Source organism: Erpetoichthys calabaricus, chromosome 5 (genome assembly GCF_900747795.2).
Source record: "Erpetoichthys calabaricus chromosome 5, fErpCal1.3, whole genome shotgun sequence".
Taxonomy (NCBI): domain Eukaryota; kingdom Metazoa; phylum Chordata; class Cladistia; order Polypteriformes; family Polypteridae; genus Erpetoichthys; species Erpetoichthys calabaricus.
Genome location: NC_041398.2, coordinates 156,373,653 through 156,395,438, shown reverse-complemented (window position 1 = coordinate 156,395,438; position 21,786 = coordinate 156,373,653).

Genomic DNA, 21,786 nt, shown 5'->3' with positions numbered 1-21,786 from the left:
GAGATTGGCAGAACACAGGACTCAAGCAGTTATTTTAAAAGGTGCTGATGTCTGCATGACCAATATTGTTAAAAAAAACAGTCTGTGAAGGTATTAATAACCAGCCAGTTCTTCTGGTGGTTGCCCATATCTGACAGAAAATTATGAATATGCAATTATGTGAGTATTTATAATGACAAGGATTCAGCACGACGTCAGAACCATCAGACTATGCCACCGACATCCCTCGCTAGATGGGACATCTGTGTGTTAGCATTCTTACACTTGGCTGAGATGTCCTTTTGTTTCTATGTATACAGAATTATGCATTATATTCTGGGAATGAATGTTATCTCTTAAAGCAATTTAAATACATATATCTGTTTTTGTGTCATATTTCTCTCTTGTAATTATATTCCCCTATGGGTACAAAAGGGATGGTATTGGTTCTAGTCAATTCTGCATCCAGAAACACATCCCTGTGTACCCTGCTGGATACACCCACAAAGGACATAAATAAGGCCTTTCCCCTTTTCCAACATACAAACAGAAAAATGTACATAATAAATAAAATAAACATTAATACAAATAACTGAAATAAAATTAGACAAAACAGACTGAAGACACAACTTTGAACCCCAGCCAGTGGGAAACTGCTGACTGAAGCATAACAGGAAGAGTGGCGTATAGCTTTTACGTTCAGGGAACAGGTTTCAGTGGTTTACAATCATTTTGGAGAGTTCTTCCTCCCTGAAAGAATCCCAGAGAAGGTGTCCAGAGTGAATCCCTAAACTTCTCTTAACTTGACATTCTCTGCCTCTCTTTTCTTCTCTTCATGAGAGATTGGGTGCATGTGGTTTTAAAGGAAGTTTGAACCTCCTTCTGATTGGATTAAAGTCACTTCCAGTTACAAAATAATTGTCTTATAATAGGTGAGTTATTCTGTCTATCATAGTTGTCATCCCTTGAATTATAGGTCTTTGTTCTTGCTTAAGTCCACTTTGTGCCATCTGGTTTGGCCTCTGGAAAGATGTCAGTTCAACACTGATTTACAACGTACATCTTTGTTATCAGATAAAGTCCAGGCTGGTCCTGGTAGAAGATGGAGTTGAGGCATTTAGTTTGTAATGCAAACTGAGGGTTAAATCTGCTTTTTTTTATAGGCCAGGTGTGCCACTAAAGCCTAGTAGAATGGACAATGCCCACTTTTGTCCTACAGCAGAAGACATACTGCAAATGTAGATGCCAACTCAGGAGTACAAGGGGTGTACTCCCTGTGAAGTTCAGAGATGAATAAATGTTATGTGAATTATTTTGTTCTTGCTCCGCCCTAATTATTTTAATACAGTATCTTTCTATCCCAGGTATCTAGGGCTGCAACGGGTCACTGCTATGGCAGGATTTAGCATGGGGCAAGTAGTGGGGGGAGATATTTTGTTTGGCCCTTTTAAATCCATGAATCAGAGGTCATTCCAGGAGAATGTGACTGGAGAGAGGAGATTATTTATTACACGTTAAAATTTAATACATAGGAAAATGTAAAGAACTATTTAAAAAAGAGTCAGAGTATTCTATTTAGATAATGTAAATTAAAATAGTAAATAAGTTATTTATTTTATATTATATGTAAGGGCAATTTTTTTATTGACTTTTTATCAATATTTTAAAGACAAGTTTATATTTTTAATTAAATTATTCATTTGTTTATCATGTAAAGAAATTCAAAATTAATTGCTTAGCTTTTACTTGGGCTATTTTGCTCAATCACATTTACTGTAAGTTCTTGCTAAGTCAGTCTGAGCAAATACTCAAATACTTTATACTGCAAATTACTCAAATGTGAAGCTTTTAGTCAGTATATTTTTAAAGCCTAATTTAATTTTTTGTTTTTTTCCAAATGGATAGTTTCATTAAGCATAAAGTCCAAGTGAAATGCAGCCATAAAATTCACCTCCTCTGTAAATAATCAGTAAACAGAAAATGGCTTTCTTTGATTTGAATTTCTTGAATCCTTGTTTCCTTTCCACAGATTTAAATTAGTGAAAATATTTTTTAAATGGTGCAAGTCAAACCAATCCTTTGTATAAAAATAGCTTTTATTAAAGAATTTATTAATGTATTAATGTCATTCAGAGCAGCCTAGGATTTCAATTTTTTAACTTGCTGGATTATCTTTACTCATCTGTACAGGATGTCAAGCATAGATGGTTGGGTCTGAGTAACGGTATAGTATAGTTACTACTCAATTATTATTTCATACCTGATTGTGTTCTTACGTATATCAGTATAGGTTATACACAAAATAAAAGTAAAAATACCGGGTTTACATTATGGTTATACTGGATATTACTGACTAGTTACAATCTTCCTTAGTAAGACAAATTTAAAGTGTTGCTAAAACTTTTAAATGTATGTTTATTTATTAATATTACTTTTTATTTTTAGGTGATAGACAAGATAAGCACAATAAAGGATACAGAACACAAAGAACTTCTCAATTTATGTCAACAACTGAAACAATATATTCTAGTTAGAGGACTGTCAAAATATGATTAAGTGAGCCTAAATACAATGATGGGTGAAAAAACAGACGTTTATGTTGTTTTAAACCAAGCATGTCCATAAATTATTGTATTTTTTCTGTACAATAAAAGTGCAGATATTTATGTAATGAAGGAGAGCTGCTCAAGAGATGTAAACTATCAGAAAGACATTCTACAATTTGCTGTTTTCATTACATAAAATGTTACAATGGTTGAATAATAAAATGATTATGATTACATTCCTTTATTGTAATATATTTGGAATATTAAAAATAAAGTAAAATATACTGTTGAAGAGAAAGTGACAAATGCAGCTCTGATGAAATTACTGATGTGGAAGAATCAGTCTCAACACACAAAGAAGGTTTGGGGCAGCCACCCGTATATTGTCCCTTGCTGCAAAAGGGTAATGAATTAAACAAGTAGTGCTCTGGTTGAGTCCCAAACTGAACTGTCTGAGTAGTGAGATGGTGTCAGTTTTAAACGCGAAAAACTAGAAGTGGTATCATCAAAAGGCTGGGACCAGAAGTGATGTCTTCCTTGGTGCCAGAACTGGAAATGATGTCTTCCTTGGCACCAGAACTGGAAGTGATGTCTTTCTTGGTGCTGAAACCAGAAGTGAGGTTGTTGTTGTTAAATCTGATAGGTTTTCCCATATTTGGCCTGCAGAAATAACAGAAGTAGGTTTAGCGCACCCCTCCACCCCGTGGCCTGGTGGCTAATTACTTCCACTTGGCCCACTCAGCTTTCTCCAAATCACACATATGTGACACTGATTAAGATATCATGTTTAGAAAGTCAAAGTAGGCAGAGATCATAACTAAAAAAATGTGGTCATGAAAAGGAAAAAGCCAACCATACTAAAAATTAAGTGCAACTACAAATTCAAGCTTTGAACAAATTATCTGATATAATAATAAACTCATCATTTAGGAAACATGACTACAGCAAACGTATCAGTTTCTGGAAGTTACAGAAGCAATTTGTCAAAAAACTAAAACATATTGTGTTTTTTAAAGTAATTTGCACTTTCTGCATAATTTGATATGATTAATTTTATCATGGCCATCTTAAGATACTGTATATAAAACTGAGAAAAATATCCATTATAATAATAATTCATTACGTTTATATAGCACTTTTCTCAGTACTCAAAGCGCTATCCACACAGGGAGGAACCCAGAAGCGAACCCACAATCTTCCACAGTCTCCTTACTGCAAAGCAGCAGCACTACCACTGTGCCATATATATGATGTCTAGATGGTGTAACGTCTGACTTGCATTTATTTATTTATTTTTTACAGCATAAATAGAATTTTTCAGTTTAAAATAAAGTATGGTGTATGTGCATTTTGGATTCAGATGTAATCACAGGTTTTTTAAAGTGGCTCTATATTCAAGACTAAGAAAATAATCTTTTTATGAAATTATAATGTGTGCAGAATGCTTTAAAAGTTCATATGACTGACATATTATTCAAATAAATCTTTTAACAGATATTAAGATTATTTGAAATATTAAAATAATTAAAAATGTATTAAATCAATAAACTAGTTATAATTTTATACAATACTGTTTCCTGCATGTTACTTCTCAAGGCACTTTAATAGTTAAGGGCATAACAAAAGATACCTTTAAATTTATCTAGTGATTGTTGAGAAGTTTTTAAATCCATGATCACAATGGTAGAAAACTATGAAACAGGCTATGCAGCAATAATGATAAACATAATAAAATTAAGTGCTATATGCAGATCAAGCAATGTAAAGGACACAAATATAAAATGGTGCAAATTTATGGAACAAAGAATACAGAAAGATTTTGAGTTGAACTTTCAATACTACCAGACAGGTACACTGCACAACAAAGTTTTTCTTCTTGAACACTGTTGGGTGTTTCTTATAGATTTTTGAATGCTGATCACGAATATCACATCAAAATTTACCCATCACCGTTTCAGAGAAATCTTCAGTTTTGTCATGATTTTTTTTCTTATATTTATATCCCAACATTTTCGCTCCCGTAAGTGACTTATCAACAATGGTTTGTGTAGCCTGGTCATGTCCAGGCATGGAATCAGGCCAGGTTGGAAGTTGTTCTTGGGAAGTTGACATCCTGGGCAGGTCTGAATGAACTTGACGCTGTCTCAGCATGCTATAAAGGTGGCTTGCATACACTGATCCTGCTCATTTGGTTATATAGATAGTCAGTGTGTATGTATAGTATCAGTATAGTAAAGTATAGTATCTGTAGCAATATAATAGCAAGTAAGCTTGATGATATAGATGTTTTGGTGTCGGGCGATATGTCTCGTCAATGTCGTAACAGCCGCGATACATTCTGCTATATCTGTGGCGAATATACACTTGCGCCTCAGAGACGTTGGATGACTGCTCTTGCGAAGAAAGCTTATCATCTGTATTTCGGCTGTAAAACTGGTGATCAAGACAAGGAATGGGCGTCTCACATTTGCTGTGCGACATGTGCTGTCAGTCTGAGAGCCTGGCTCAGAGGCACATGAAAGACGATGCCGTTTGCTGTTCCGATGATATGGCAAGAACAGAAAGACCATGTGACGCACAGTAACTTCTGTTTGACTAATGTGTCTGATTTCTCTGCCAAAAACAAGAAGTCAATTGAATATCCTAATCTGCCTTCAGCAATGAGACTCGTGCCACATGACAACAGTCTTCCAATTCCAATCCAGAGGATTGGACCTTAGACGAACCAGATGAAGAAATTGCAATGCAGGGTAATGACAGTGACATTGACCCAGATTTTGAACCGTGCTCATCAGGCGATCCACATCTGATAACACAGTCCGAATTAAACGATTTGGTCAGAGATTTGGGTCTGTCAAAAGCAAAAGCTGAGCTGCTAGGTTCGAGACTGCAGGAATGGTTTTTGCTGCCACCAGGTACGAAAATTTCTGTGTTTCAAGGCCGACATCATGATATAGCCAAATTTTTTGCACAAGTCAACAGTCTCTGTTTCTGTTGTGACATTGAAGGATTGTTCTCGGCCTTGGGTTGTGATCACAACCTGGAAGAGTGGTGTCTCTTCATTGATTCGTCAATGTTAAGCCTGAAAGCTGTTCTGCTACACAATAGCAATGTTTATCCTTCAGTACCTATTAGCTATGCAGCACACATGAAAGAAACATATGAGAATATGTAACTGTTGCTGAAGCACGTCCAGTATAGCAGGTACAACTGGAATATCTGTGGAGATCGTAAAGTCATTGCTCTGTTACTAGGACTGCAGCTCAGCTATACAAAGTATTGTTGTTTCCTCTGTGAATGGGACAGCTGTGCCAAAGAGTCACACTATTCTCAACAAAACTGGCCACTCCGTAAAACGTTTGTTCCAGGACAGAAAAATGTGGCATGTGAATCGCTTGTTGACCCGGCAAAGATATTTTTGCCTCCTCTTCACATAAAACTGAGACTCATGAAGAATTTCGTGAAAGCACTGAACAAAGAAGGCGAAGGTTTTCGTTATTTAATACAGATGTTCCCAAGAATAACTGATGCCAAGATCGAAGAGGGCATTTTTGTTGGCCCCTAGATCAGACATGTTATGAGTGACAAGCAGTTTGAAGATCTATTAGATGGGCCAGAAAAAAATGCCTGGAAAGCCTTCAAAAACGTTGTTGACAATTTTCTGGGCAATTACAGATCCCCAAACTACATTCAGCTGGTAGACAAACTTCTCAAAGCATACTGTACAAGACAATGAAGTGCAACATGTCATGCTAGATTCATTTCCTCCACTCACACTTGGACTTCTTCCCCGCAAATCTCACTGCTGTCAGTGATGAACATGGTTAAAGGTTTCACCAGGACATTGCTATAATGGAGAAACGATACCAGAGCAACTGGAATCCATCAATGCTTGCTGACTACTGTTGGACACTGCAACGTGATGCACCAGACATTGAATACAAAAGAAAATCAGGAGCAAAACACTTTTAATTCTGTTGAATTTAATAGCTAATGCGAAACATAAACGTGACTACGTTATTGTCACTAAACATATAAATTTCTGTTTCTCAGAGTTCCTACGTGATGCAGTAAAACCAAAACTATATTTGTGCATACCCAGTAGGTACCTGCCATAATCAGCAAAAACTGTTCAGGAAGCACTTTTCAAAAAAAATTGTTGTGCAGTGGTACAGGACATACAAGGCGGTATTGTCAGTAAAATTACAATACATGCTTTTCCAGGTGAGTAGATTGTGACTTTTAAAGCAACTTTTTAAAGTAAATTTATGCTCTTTTCCATCATGCTTTGATGCATTTTCAGATTTCTCAAAATAACTCTTAATCAATGTTCATGCAAAGAAGGTTGAGAAGTGATAGGTTATTTAAAAAAAATAATGTTTTAATGCTTTAGAATTTACATAAATGAACAAAGTTTTCTTATACTTTTTTTGTACCATATCACTGATCTGTTGCACACACATCCTAGATAAAAAAATAACATGTTGACCAAAGGTATAAAATGTGCATAGTGTGAATAATGAATTTGAAATTAAAAAATACTTAAGATACATTTTGTTGTTACATATATTTAGAATGGTTATTTAAATATTTATAACAAGGTTTGGCAATGTCAAATATGTTATGTTATTCATACATACTATAAAAAAAATTAGCAAATTGAATTTTTGTTGAAAAAACTCAAGACTTTTCATGAAAGTCACTTAAATTAAGATTTGCTGACTACTTCAGTTAGTAAGCTACTCTGGAGCTTCAGCATTGATTTGGTTTTCAATCCCTGTTTTTGTTCTTACTTTGTTTTATATTTTTACATATATTAAAGGTACTATCTCTGCATTGTGATTCTTGGTTTGCATTTGCCTTCTTAGGCAAAACCTATTTTGCCCTGTTTTCCTGCTTTGCTTTTGTATTCATTAAATAAATTGTTTGGTTATAAAATAACTTTGTTTAGCGCTGAATTTGGTCTAAAGATTTTGCAGGTTTTTTCTTCTCTTATTGTTGTGAATCTGGGGCTAGTTTTGTATTTAACTCTTATTAACCCAAATAAATCTTAGCCCTGCTTCTCGGACAGGGTGAGGCTAATTTCTGAGCCATAGACCTGAATTAAAGGCAGGTCTGGCCTTTTATGTGGGTTTTTGGAGACCCACTCCCCTTTTTCTGCTTCATTGTAACAGAATAACACAGGCTATCTGTTAACATTTCTGGGACCCCTCAGCTTCCTAACAGGTGAGGAAGAAAAAACATTATTAACTGAAATGATTATAAGTATTTAACTCAAGGACGGTATTTTGTATTAATCATGCTGTAGAGAGCTACAGTATATGATTTTTACTTCTATATGAATTTGTTCTTCATTTAGGTAGAAAAAGAATTAAGCTTATACACAGTTTAAGGGACTAACTTGCATTCTTTTATGAGAAAATGCTGACCTCTTGATACTAACAGAACACCCTGTGATATTATAAATCAATGTGATAGTTTCTGAATTCCTGCTTAAAGTTATTTGAACCTATTTCTTAAAACTGTGAGTGCTATGATAACTTCTTTATCTGAAAGAAGCAATGTACACATTCCAATTCAGGGAGTAGTAAGCTATTATAATTTATGTATAATCTCAAAATGAACTGCCATGTATATATTTTTTTGTTTAATACATGAAGAAGGTATATAGAGGGAGGCCCCACGTTAGGCTGCAGGCTACAGGCAGGCGGCTGGCAGGCTGACAGTCTGTAGCCTCCTCTCACGAAGAATAAAGAATAAAGAAATTGCTTTTTATTTAAATTGGTGTTTGTTTTCCAGTTGTTATCGACTTCAGTGTCCACACAGGATAGTTTTAAAACATAACCTAATTGAGAGTGGACAATGCCCTCAATACTTGGATGTACAGTATATTTTGCAAGCCCTGCCTAGAATCACTGATATTTAAAGGCAATTCTTAAATGTTTGAATGAGTGAGTGCACTTTGGCCATGTAGATGCTCGACCTTATAACATATTATCCTGAGGGCGTAACTTTACAACCAGACAACAATATTTCCAGTTTGACTTCAGTTTGACTTTATCTTTACATTAAACCCCATTCTAACAGTCCAGCATGTATACAGGCATTTTTAATATTAGTTCAAACTCATAGCATATGACACAAGTTTAAGACAGTACGTCACCTATCCCTTAATATTTCTAACACCACTCAGCTTTCCAAACAGTCAGCGTAGTTTTAAAACATAATTTAATTGAGAGAGAGCTGGGCCATTTGTACTTGGAAACCTTTTTGTTGTTCCTATTCAAATTAATGGCATTTGAAAATGATCATTCATTAAGTATTTTAATGAACGAGTTTGCTATGATTATCTACACATCTACACACTTTGAGCTATAACATGTTATCCTGAGAGCTTAATTTAAAAGTAAAATATCTCTTTTTGTTTGACTTTGACAAATGGCTGACTGACTTTACATTAAACCCAATTTTGACATACTGACATGATCGACAGGCACTTTCTAATGTGAATTCAAAGTTGTAGGAAATGGCACAAGTTTGGCAACATGTCACCTTTTCCTTAACATTTCTGGCACACATCAGTTTCTCTAACATTCTGCATAGTTTTGAAACAAACCTAAATCAAGTGGTGGCATTGGCCTCAACAGTCAAACACTTTTATTAGCCCAGCCTAGAATACTGGTGCATTAGTGTATTAAAGTAATTATTAAATATTTGAATAAGCAACTGTGCTGTAACCATCTAGACTGTGTATCTTATGACATTTAATCCTGAGGGCTTACCTTAAAAAATAGACAACTACATTGAATTTGGCTTTGAACAGGGGCATCTCAAAGTGGTTGCAAATGGTAGCCGATGCCACCATACAAAAAATACTGGCCATCCTTCTAGCCACTACAGTTTCCAACCCTAGGGGCTCTCAATTTTTTAGCAAATGCACACCAGATCACATTACGCAAATTCAAAACTCCATTACAGTCACTCTTCAATCGATAGCATGGTGTCCATTTTAGGACCTCTGCATTTTTCACTTCTCCTGTCATTAAATATCAGTATTAAACCATATCTTGTATCAGTAGTCATTTAGGACATCGTCATTTTTGACTTCTCCAGTCATCAAACATCACTATTACTCTGTATCCATAGTCACTCATTAGTTGTCACACACCACTACTTATCGCTCATTATGCATCACTCATCACTACTCTGGAGCTGCTCATTATGCATCATTACTCACTTATCGTTCATCACACCATCACTCACCAGTACTCATCAGTCTTCACTTTTTATTTTCCATCTTTTTTAACAGAATTAATTAGTGGAGTGAGTAACAACAGGGGGCATGCAGACTGTGGATTAATAACATATAATAGAATCCATTGGAATCCAAATATTTTGGTCTGTTGCCGTCACTAAACATGCATGACATGAATGATAGGAATTAATTCTAAATAGAATTTGGATTTACTTACTGATTTGAAAAATCAGAGACAGTTTTGAGGTGAAAATCAGCTTCCCATCTCCGAGGTTCAACATAATATCTCGTACACTCAAGATACTTTCTCATAAACCAAAGGCACACCATATCTCGTGATGTGTTAATGAAGCATTTTTCAGTATGATTAATCAAATATTTATTTAATCAGCTTGCATAATACAGTTCAGTGTGGGGGAAGCAACATTGGTCATCCCTGGATGGGAAGCACGTTGATTGCTGGACACATTCACAAGGCATCAGTTTAAAATGGTGGCAGTTATTGAAGGAAGCCTCACAAAGAGAATGTGCAAATTGTACACAGAGTGCATGTGTGAATCAAGAGGGAACTAGAATAATATATATATAAAAAAATACTTTTTAAAAACCATGCTTATATTAAGTTAAAAAGTGTACTAAAAAGTAAAAAATAAGTCTCTCATACATCACTCATAAAATAAAAGGTGGGCACATTTGCTAAGATTTTAAGAAGTGTTTTTTGAATGTTGATTGATGAAAAGTGCCCACTCTTTTATTTTACAAGTGATGAATGAGAGACTTATTTTTTACCTTTTAGTACACCTTTTAGCCCCTCCTCGAACCGCCACCTTATCGTGGTGGAAGGGTTTGCATGTCCCAATGTTCCTAGGAGCTCTGTTGTCCGGGGCTTTATGCCCCTGGTAGGGCCACCCAAGGCAAACTGGTCCTAGGTGAGGGATGAGACAAAGTGCGGTTCAATATAACCTCCTATGACGAATAAAAAATTTGGACAGCGTTTTCCCTTGCCCGGACGCGGGTCACCGGGGCCCCACTCTGGAGCCAGGCCTGGAGGTGGGGCTTGATGGCAAGTGCCTGGTGGCCGGGCTTGCACCCATGGGGCTCGGCCGGGCACAGCCTGAAGAGGCAACATGGGTCCCCCTTCCCATGGGCTCACCACCTATGGGAGGGGCCAAGGAGGTCGGGTGCAGTGTGAGTTGGGTGGTGGCCGAAGGCGGGGACCTTGCCGGTCCAATCCTCGGCTACAGAAGCTGGCTCATGGGATGTGGAATGTCACCTCTCTGAAGGGGAAGGAGCCTGAGCTTGTGCGCGAGGTTGAGAGGTTCCGGCTAGATATAGTCCGGCTCACCTTGACGCACAGCTTGGACTCTGGAACCAATCTCCTTGAGAGGGGCTGGACTCTGTACCACTCTGGAGTTGCCCCCAGTGAGAGGCACCGAGCAGGTGTGGGCATACTTATTGCCCCCCGACTTGGAGCCTGTACATTGGAGTTTACCACGGTGGACGAGAGGGTAGAATCCCTCCGCCTTCGGGTGGGGGGTCGGGTCCTAACTGTTGTTTGTGCGTATGCACCGAACAGCAGTTCGGAGTCCCCACCCTTTTTGGAGTCTCTGGAGGGGGTGCTAGAGGACATACCTTCTGGGGACTCCCTCGTACTGCTGGGAGACTTCAATGCTCACGTGGGCAATAACAGTGAGACCTGGAAGGGTGTGATTGGGAGGAATGGTCAACCCGATCTGACCCCGAGTGGTGTTTTGCTATTGGACTTCTGTGCTCGTCACGGATTGTCCATAACAAACACCATGTTCAAGCATAGGGGTGTTCATATGTACACTTGGCACCAGGACACCCTAGGCCTCAGTTCGATGATCGACTTTGTGGTCGTGTCGTTGGATTTGCGGCCACATGTCTTGGACACTCGGGTGAAGAGAGGGGCAGAGCTATCATCTTATCACCACTTGGAGGTGAGTTGGCTTCGATGGTGGGGGAGGATGCCGGTCAGGCCTGGTAGGCCCAAACGTGTTGTGAGGGTCTGCTGGGAACATCTGGCAGAGCCCCCTGTCAGAAGAAGCTTCAACTTCCACCTCTGGCAGAACTTCGACCACGTCCCGAGGGAGGTGGGTTAACATTGAGTTCCAATGGGCCATGTTCCGTGCCTCTATTGTTGAGGCAGCTGACCGGAACTGTGGCCGTAAGGTGGTCGGTGCCTGTCGTGGCGGCAATCCCCGAACCCATTGGTGGACACCGGCGGTGAGGGATGCTGTCAAGCTGAAGAAGGAGTCCTACCAGTCCCTTTTGTCCTGTGGGACTCTGGAGTCAGCTAATAGGTATTGGCAGGCCAAGCGGAATGCAGCTTCGGTGGTTGCTGAGGCAAAAACTCTGGCATGGGAGGAGTTTGGGGAGGCCATGGAGAACAACTTTTGGACGGCTTCGAGGAGATTCTGGTCCACCATCCAGCGTCTCAGGAGGGGGAAGCAGTGCAGTGTCAACACTGTATATGGTGGGGATGGTGCGCTGCTGACCTCGACTCGGGACGTTGTGGGTCGGTGGGGGGAGTACATCGAAGACCTCCTCAATCCCACTAACATGCCTTCCAATGAGGAAGCAGACCCTGGGGACTTGGAGGTGGGCTCCCCCATCTCTGGGACTGAGGTCACCGAGGTGGTCAAAAAACTCCTTGGTGGCAGGGCCCCGGGGGTGGATGAGATACGCCCGGAGTTCCTCAAGGCTCTGGATGTTGTAGGGCTGTCTTGGTTGACACGTCTCTGCAACATCGCATGGACATCAGGGATAGTGCCTCTGGATTGGCAGACCAGGGTGGTGGTCCCCCTCTTTAAGAAGGGGGATCGGAGGGTGTGTTCCAACTACAGAGGGATCACACTCCTCAGCCTCCCTGGAAAGGTCTATTCGGGGGCTCTGGAGAGGAGGGTCCGTCGGATAGTCGAACCTCTGATTCAGGAGGAACAGTGTGGTTTTCATCCTGGTCGTGGAACAGTGGACCAGCTCTACACCCTTAGCAGAATCCTGGAGGGTGCATGGGAGTTCGCCCAATCAGTCTACATGTGTTTTGTGGACTTGGAAAAGGCGTTCGACCGTGTCCCTCGGGGAATCCTGTGTGGGGTGCTCTGGGAGTATGGGGTACCCGACCCCCTGATAAGGGCTGTTCAGTTCCTGTACAATCGGTGTCAGAGCTTGGTCCGCATTGCCGGCAGTAAGTCGAACCCGTTTCCAGTGAGAGTTGGACTCTGCCAGGGCTGCCCTTTGTCACCGATTCTGTTCATAACTTTTATGGACAGAATTTCTAAGCGCAGCCAGGGTGTTGAGGGAGTCCAGTTTGGTGGACTCAGGATTGGGTCACTGCTTTTTGCAGATGATGTTGTCCTGTTTGCTTCATCAGGCCATGATCTTCAGCTCTCTCTGGATCGGTTCGCAGCTGAGTGTAAATCGGCTGGGATGGGAATCAGCACCTCCAAATCCGAGACCATGGTCCTCAGGGTGGAGTGCCCTCTCAGGGTTGGGAGCGAGATCCTGCCTCAAGTGGAGGAGTTCAAGATCTTGGAGTCTTGTTCACGAGTGAGGGAAGAATGGAGCGTGAGATCGACAGGTGGATCGGTGCGGCGTCCGCAGTGATGCGGGCTCTGCATCGGTCTGTCGTGGTGAAAAAGGAGCTGAGCCGTAAGGCAAAGCTCTCAATTTACCAGTCGATCTATGTTCCTACCCTCACCTATGGTCATGAGCTATGGGTAGTGACCGAAAGAACAAGATCGCGAATACAAGCTGCTGAAATGAGTTTCCTCCGCAGGGTGTCTGGGCTCTCCCTTAAAGATAGGGTGAGAAGCTCAGTCATCCGGGAGGGGCTCAGAGTAGAGCCGCTGCACCTCCGCATCGAGAGGAGTCAGATGAGGTGGCTCGGGCATCTGATCACGATGCCTCTTGGACGCCTCCCTGGTGAGGTGTTCCGGGCACGTCCAACCGGGAGGAGGCCCCGGGGAAGACCCAGGACACGCTGGAGGGACTATGTCTCCGGGCTGGCCTGGAAACGCCTCGGAATTCTCCCGGAAGAGCTAGAAGAAGTGGCTGGGGAGAGGGAAGTCTGGGTATCTCTGCTCAAGCTGCTGCCCCCGCAACCGACTTCAGATAAGCGGAAGAGGATGGATGGATGGAATACACCTTTTAACTTAATATAAGCATGGTTTTTAAAAAGTATTTTATATATACAGTCGACCCTTGATATACGACCAGCCTGACATGCGAACAACTTGGTTTACGACCAAAATTTTTGTTTTGAATTACGACCAACATCTTGTGTTAGGACCCATATGCGGTCACGTGTATCTGCTTGTGCGATTGTAAACAAACAGCCGAGGGCATTTGTAAGCGTCAGTCGGAGCCCAGATACATGTGTTTGTGGACGTAATTTCAGTCAGTGCAGTGATTTACATAATTTATTTCGATAATTGCTAAGGAAGGAAGATAGATAGATAGATAGATAGATAGATAGATAGATAGATAGATAGATAGATAGATAGATAGATAGATAGATAGATAGATAGATAGATAGATAGATAGATAGATAGATAGATAGATAGATAGATAGATAGATAGATAGATAGATAGATACTTTATTAATCCCGATGGGAAATTCACATAAGCGCAGCCAGTTCGTCGATCTTATTTGAGATTGAGTTCACATTCCCCAGAATCACAGAAGGCACCGAAGGCTTGAAACGCCACTTTCTCGCAAGCCGCTTCTTTTTTAGCTTAGTGCCGGCTCTGCTGCCACGATACCGCCTTCTTACCTCGTCGGGTAAATAGGGAACCACACCGGCACTGGCATTTGTTCTCAGCGCCCGAAGTTGAGTACTTGAATAGGCGAGTCTCGGCGTGTTAAAATCCATGCCCACGTTGTAAAAGTAAGTGTGTCCAGGGAAGGAATCCACATAAAATAAAGTGGTAGAAGTGATCAATAAATAAAAATAGAAAAATAAAAGTAGAAAAGTACACATACATATACAGTCATACACAGAGCTGCTGAAAAGGCTGCCACTCACGGCGGCGCCGGATGCATGTGAAGAGAAGAAAAGGTAACGAAGAGAAGGTAACGAAGGTAAAGAAAGTGATCACAATCGAAACAAAGCTGGAATTTGTGTGGAAATATGAGAGTGGCGTTCGTGTGACCGATCTTGCCAATATGTACAGCATGTCAAAATCCACCATTTCGACAATTTTACAAAGAAAAGATTTGTATGAGGAAACTCCTTCCAAACAATAACCACCTTCCATTTCGTTCTCCTCCTCCTTCCTTCCTGCAAGCCAAAGATGTGAACTTAAATGGTGAGTACAGTATGAAATTGTTGTTTCTGGTAGGCTAGGCACTTTTTATAACTTTTTGGTTAGTACATTAGAAAAATTATTGGTGTTTTTGGTAAATTATGCACATTATACAACCCTATTTTATTAAAAAATGTTAAGTAAGTGTTGCTGTGGGAGGTTCGGAACACATTAAGGGCATTTCCATTATTTCTTATGGGAAAAATAGTCTTGACTTACAACCAACTTGAGTTACAACCAGCCCTTGCAAATGAATTGAGTTCATAAGTCAAGGGTCCACTGTATATATTATTTTCAACTTTTTAGTCTTGGGTTTGTTTTAGTATAATTTTGTAATCAATATTTTAACACTTCCTTTAATATTTCTATCTGTTACTAGCGCCATCTATTGGTGAAATCTTTAACTATTCTTCATATGAAAATATAATTTCTTAATTAACATGTATTAGTTGATCAATTAATGAAACTGATTATTGATTCATGTATTGTCATCGGAAGTGAGTAAGTGTGCAAAATTTCAAGTCATTTGGACAATAGCAAGTGGGTTAAATTTCGATTACAAGATTTGTAACCTACAACAAACAGGTGAAGTTAAAATAAGTGTGGTAAAAAATGAGATAGCAGAGCTGATCACATACAAAACGTGTATGGATTGGTGGCTTGATTGGTTCAGTATATGTGTCTGTGAAGAGATGGTCTTTTAACCTGTCAGTGCTGGGTCCTATACTTCACACCATATTACTGGAAAAGAAAGACAGTGCATACTCACACAGTCACATTCTGCTTTGGCATAACTGGTTTTGGAAAAATGACGAATGTCCAGAATCATTTTGTTCATGGAAAGTGCAATATATTTACTCTTGGGGAGTGTCCCTTTTTAAGGTATATTGCTAGCATCCGTATCCCAATATTGTAAGGTATAATGAAAGAAGATAAAATGAATAAGCATTGCAAAATTCCAGTGCAGGCGGTTGTTTGTGATGATGATTGCTTTTCAAAACGTGCAATGTAGTAAAGAAGCTTTATGTATCAATTAGCAACTTATCTAAAGGGTAAACTCCTGTTAGGAAACTACCATTTTTATGTATTGATGCATTATGATGAAAACACAAAGACTTATAGAAGTGTCTGAACTGATGCTACCGGATCTGGTAAAGACAATTTCCTAGCTGTGGTCCCAGTGCAAGTTAAGTCTAAAATGAGCAAAGGATGTGTAAAAACCTATGCCTTTATAAACTCCGGCAGTATAGCTACATTCTGCATGAGAATCTTCATGAGCAATTAAATCTTCCTGTAAGTCCACATTAGCACAGGGGAAAGAGACAAAGTCAATAAACAGAAACTAGTACAATGTTCCATTCTATGAGTTACAGGTTTGTGTGGTAGAAGAAAAATATATTTATCAAATTACCAGAGGTTTACGCACTGAACTTTATACCAGTGAAAAGGGAGAAAATCCTAATGGAAGAGGATATTGCAGAATGGTCTTACCTCAGAGATGTGCATCTACCATAGATAAAAGCAGAGATGGGCTTTTTAATAGGTACAAATGTCCCTAAAGCCATGGAGCCATGGCGAGTCATAAACAGTAAAGATGAAGGTCTCTATTCTGTGAAGATGGTTCTTGGATGGATTGTCAATGGTCTGCTAAAGGTATCAAAGTCAGCAAAATTATTGGATGGACACTATAGCATTAATCTACCTTGGTCTCATCTTTTGCATGATATGGGCAGGTAGAGCTGAGCTCCATTAGCAGCAATGTTATTTTACCCATTTTTTACTATCATCCCAAGGTATCCTGTATTTACATTATACATGAGTATAAATAAGCATGAGCAGCAAACAAAGGGTACAGAAAAGAAAAGAAAAGGAAAAAACAGCTAAACTTCCATCAATGTCAAGACCAGCCTCAAGGTTGCAGTATGGCCTACCTGAGACTGATCTGGAAGAGTCAGGTGAAGGAATTATTCTGTCAGGACCTCACGCTGCAACATTGCCTCTAGCCCAAAGCAAAAGTGGAAGCGAAACACCGAGCAAGGTGGGCAAGGAGGAAATGCAGTAAAGCATGTTTATTACATTATGCAGATAAGTTTTAAACTTCATTAAAATAATGTATATTGTTAATGATTAAACTTGTGAGGACACAGTGGTGCAGCGCTAGCAACGAGCTGGCGCCCATTCAGGGATTATTCCTGCCTCACGCTGAATTCTTGCTGGGACTGTCGCGACATTGGATGAATAGATGGATGGAATAATTAAACATGAACTACAAAGATATTTCAATTGGCGTTCTAAGCTTACAGATGACTTGGCATCTATTACAGAGCTGATCGTGTGGCAATTGGTTACTTGGAGAAAGGAAAGGAAGGACAGAAATAGAAGGTTAGTATGTTTGATAGAGACAGTAATGCTGCAATAAATTATTTCATCGAAGGTCGTGCATGGCGCAGCAAGCATCCTGCGGGAGGCAGGAACAATCTCTACACAGGGCACCAGTTCATCGCTAGTACTGCGCCACTGTGTTCCCATGTTTAATACATGCTTTAATTCCTATCATTATGAGAATGATATCAAGTATACATCTTAACCCTTAAACCGCCCAAACTGGCTATAGTATAGTCAGTTCCCAATGCAATTTGCCAGCACACCGGAGCCAAGTATATTCGGCAAAGTACATTCGGCACAGTACATTCATTGAACTCCGCAACCGACTAAAGTTGTTTCCCACTGTAATTTGCCAGCACGCCGGAGTCGAGTATATTCGGTGACATACATTCATTGAATGTTACAACCGGCTATAGTCGCTTCACACAGCAATTTGCCAGCACACCGGAGCTAATCAGTCAGTGCTGTATATTCGTTGTGCAGCCAGCTCATGACCACTGCTGGCCCCAGCAGCACTGCAGCATCACTGACCCTGGGATTCAGCTGATACACTAGACTAGCCTGCAAGTATCAGCACTTACCTGTGTGTGCTTGCGTGCAGCCAGTTCAAGCGCAGTTGACTCGGTGATTTACTGAATTTCATCAATGGCGTCAGTTGCACTTTTTAAATATAATAATTGATTGTTGCCGTAGTTTTTTTTTAAGTTTTTACAGTTCATTGGCAGTGTGTAAAATGATCAGTGTTGCAGTAATTGTGATGCTCTTTGCATGATAAAAAATGTGTTCCATTAAAATTTTACATTTTCTTTGTGAATTGTGACGTTAACTTAAAAAGTGCAGCAAAAAAGTATTTGGCGTCCAAGGGTGCATTAACCCCCAAGTAGGTGGTGGTTTAAAATTGTTCAGAGAGCTGTAATATGAATTTAATGTATTCTGTGTCCTGTCTGAGGAAGAGAAAGCCCATTTAAGAAGCATATAGTGATTCACACACATAGGGCACATAAAAGAACACACAGAAAGAAGCATAAAACGTGCTAATTTAGTTAAGATGGGATCTGAGAAACTAGTAAATTAAACGATTTTAAGATGTAGGTTATGACATTCTACTTTGATGACAAAATAAAGTACATGATTAAAGTGGAAATTTTGAGATTAAAGTTGACATTTGGACATTTGTTCTTTTCTCTGTACCCTAAAACGCTTCCATATGACACTCAGACGGCAGGCTAAGACTCACCTTTTCACAGCGACTTTGATATCTGACAACTTCTTTTTTATTTTGGGCACTGTGCGACATTGTGAATTTGAGCTTTTGTGAATTTCTCCGACACTTACTTGATCAACTTCCTTTTGTTGTTTATACCACTGTTTAAACCAACAAATAGTACATTTTTCCTTGCCTCCACTTGGTATTCGCTGAAATTCTATTTTTCCCTGTGCTTTTTTATGGTCTATTTATATTGATTCACATATTCAAAGAGGCGTAATTCTGGGAAGAGTTGGGGAGTGGCAGCAGGCGCGTGCATGTGCATTAGTTTTCATGCTGACTAGGATTTATTTAGCAGAAGAAAGTGGAAGTTGGCGTGCGCAGATTTATGCATATAGATTTTTTTGTGCATACGAACATTTCCGCTTTTGTCTGTACACCATGTTTTAGTGTGAATTCTAAGTATGGCGTTATGCATGAGGCCCCAGTGGAGGATGTGATGTCATCAGGACCAGAACCGGGAGTCACATCATCTAGACCAGAAGTGACACCATTGGCAGCACCAAAACCGGAAGTGATGCCATCAGAGTCACCGGAAACGGAAGTGGCATCATCAGAGGTGCCTGAACTGGGCAGGGTTTCCCAAGAATGCTCTGTAAGGGATTGAGAGAGACAATTAGTGCACCTCACCATCTCCTGGTCAGACATGGAATTACTATTATTCACGCCCTTTAGTTGTCTCCTAATCACACGTGTGTGACAAGGCCTCCCTCTCAGCCCAGACCCATCGGGTCAGGTGTCCTGCACTGAGAGGTCATGAACATGAGAGAGGGCATCGGCGTTGATGTGAAGAGAGCCTTTACAATGAATGAGCGAAAACTTATACGGTTGGAGGTCAAGAAACTAAATCACTAAATCTCTCAACTAGACCGTCGGTTTGAGGATGATACACCACGGTAATTAACACTAGAATTACCAAAGCCTATGACAAAACTTATAAAGCCATCCCACATTAAATCCCTTCACACCTCTCCATCAGTGTCTTTTGTCTTGTAAATGTGTCAATGAGCAGCAAGCAGCCTGCTATCACATCCCCCCACCGCCGCACAGTTTTCCCAGCTCAAGTCTGTTTACCTGCATGTCAGTTGCTTAGAGTTGTATAGAATGAGAAGTCAAGCAAAATGACACCTTTTATAAATACTATATCGTTATTTGGAACACATGCATGTCATGTATGTTCCGTGTATACAACAATCTATGTAAACACATCGTTAAAACAAACTTTTTTCATGTTTTAGAAATAATTGACAAAATGTAGACATGAAGTGTATAATGTGTGAAGCCTGAAGTCCAAATATCAAATAAACACGGTAAGAACTGTTGACTGGTAATCAAAATTTCACAGGTTCGACCCTGGATGACTCAGTTTTGAGAAGTGAACTGCTCTTATTCTTACTATTTCAGAATAAAAACATACATTTGATTTGAGTCTGTAACAGCCGGTGTAAATTTATGATACTTGTAAAGATTAGCTTTTTTTTTTTTTTTAATTCAGTTTTTTTCTCCCAGTTGCTTTCACACTTCCCCCGATCTGACACTGCTGTTTTCACATAAAGACGTCCTATTACAGAGGTGAACTCAGATAAGGATAAGGGTTCTACATCGGAGAAAGAATGCCCGTCACACTTTTGCCATCGCTGTACTTCGTATATGTAGATGGCAAGGTTATTATAGTTTTGCCTTTTTATATTAGTTTTTATTTCTATATTTTTTCTGACCTTACTTGTGTATTATTGTAGCATTTCCCTCTACTTACCTTTTACCTTTTTTCCCTCAAGGGTAAGTGTACTCGTCAAGTTCGTTATCGGGTTGGTCTACTGTTGCAATTTAAGATGAACACACACATATATAGCTATATGCATACACACAGACCCTAACCACAACAGTGCCCCATGAATGACAGACACACGCTGATTAACCTTTAGCACTTTAAACCACACAAGTGCTTTAGGAATAACACAGCCTGTCACTCAGCACTTCAAGAGACTTACTTATTATCGGCACAAACAACATATATGATATCTCAGACCTAAATATTACTTTTGGTCTACAAGAATACATTTAAACATACAAAGACTCAGCACTCTTGACTATAGGCCATTTATCAGCCAAGAATACCTTCTTTATGTACTGTTCTGTACTTTTGAGTGGAGCTTTCACTCGCAGCCTTAATAAACCTCGCAGCACAGAGGTAATGGCAAATCTCTGGCTGCACTAGGTGCTCAAAGAAATCTAATTCATTACTTCAATAACACTACACATTAAGACAAAGCATAGAAAGATTAAAAGCAGCATGGTATTTATTACAAGAGTAATAATAATACCACTGGAACAAAGAATAATAGAAAATAGGTACTGATAGGAAAGACTGGATATATATAGTCTTTAGAAAAAGCTTACGAAAAAGTTACAGATGACAAGGATGAATATCGCAGGCGGCTTCTGATCTAGTACTCGTAGTTGCTCATGATGCTTTTCTGACGACCAGTTACGTCTTCGTCCGTTCTTCTTCCTCCCTCCTTCCTTACGTCCTTACTTCCCTACTCACTCCTCAGACGAGGCATATTTATTCTAAAATTGTACCAGGGGGTTTTGCATGATGTGATTGATAGATATTCTGATTGGCTGGCTGTCAATATGAAGAATTAATTCACTGTTCGTTTTCCCAAACAATAAAACATTTTATGTTCTCTGAGTTGTCGGCAGATCTTCCTTTCCTAGACTGTAAAATAATTAGATGCCCATCCTTTCTCAGGTTATAAAGTAATTGAGCCACCAGCATGTCATCCTTTCTTTGTTGGAAGAGCTGTTTTAAAAGTAAGGTATAACTGAGAAAAAAGACATGCTTTGATTTGTCCTGAATGTAGTTCATCTGTTGTTTTGTCTTGAACAAAATATAATGGAAATATAAACCAAAATGTACAGATTTTGTATCCCTTGAAAATTCAGTTTAGTTTTAGTTTTCCTTCATCATGTATTTTTAGTTTTAGTTTAGTTTAGTTTTTATTTTACAAAGACATTTCTAT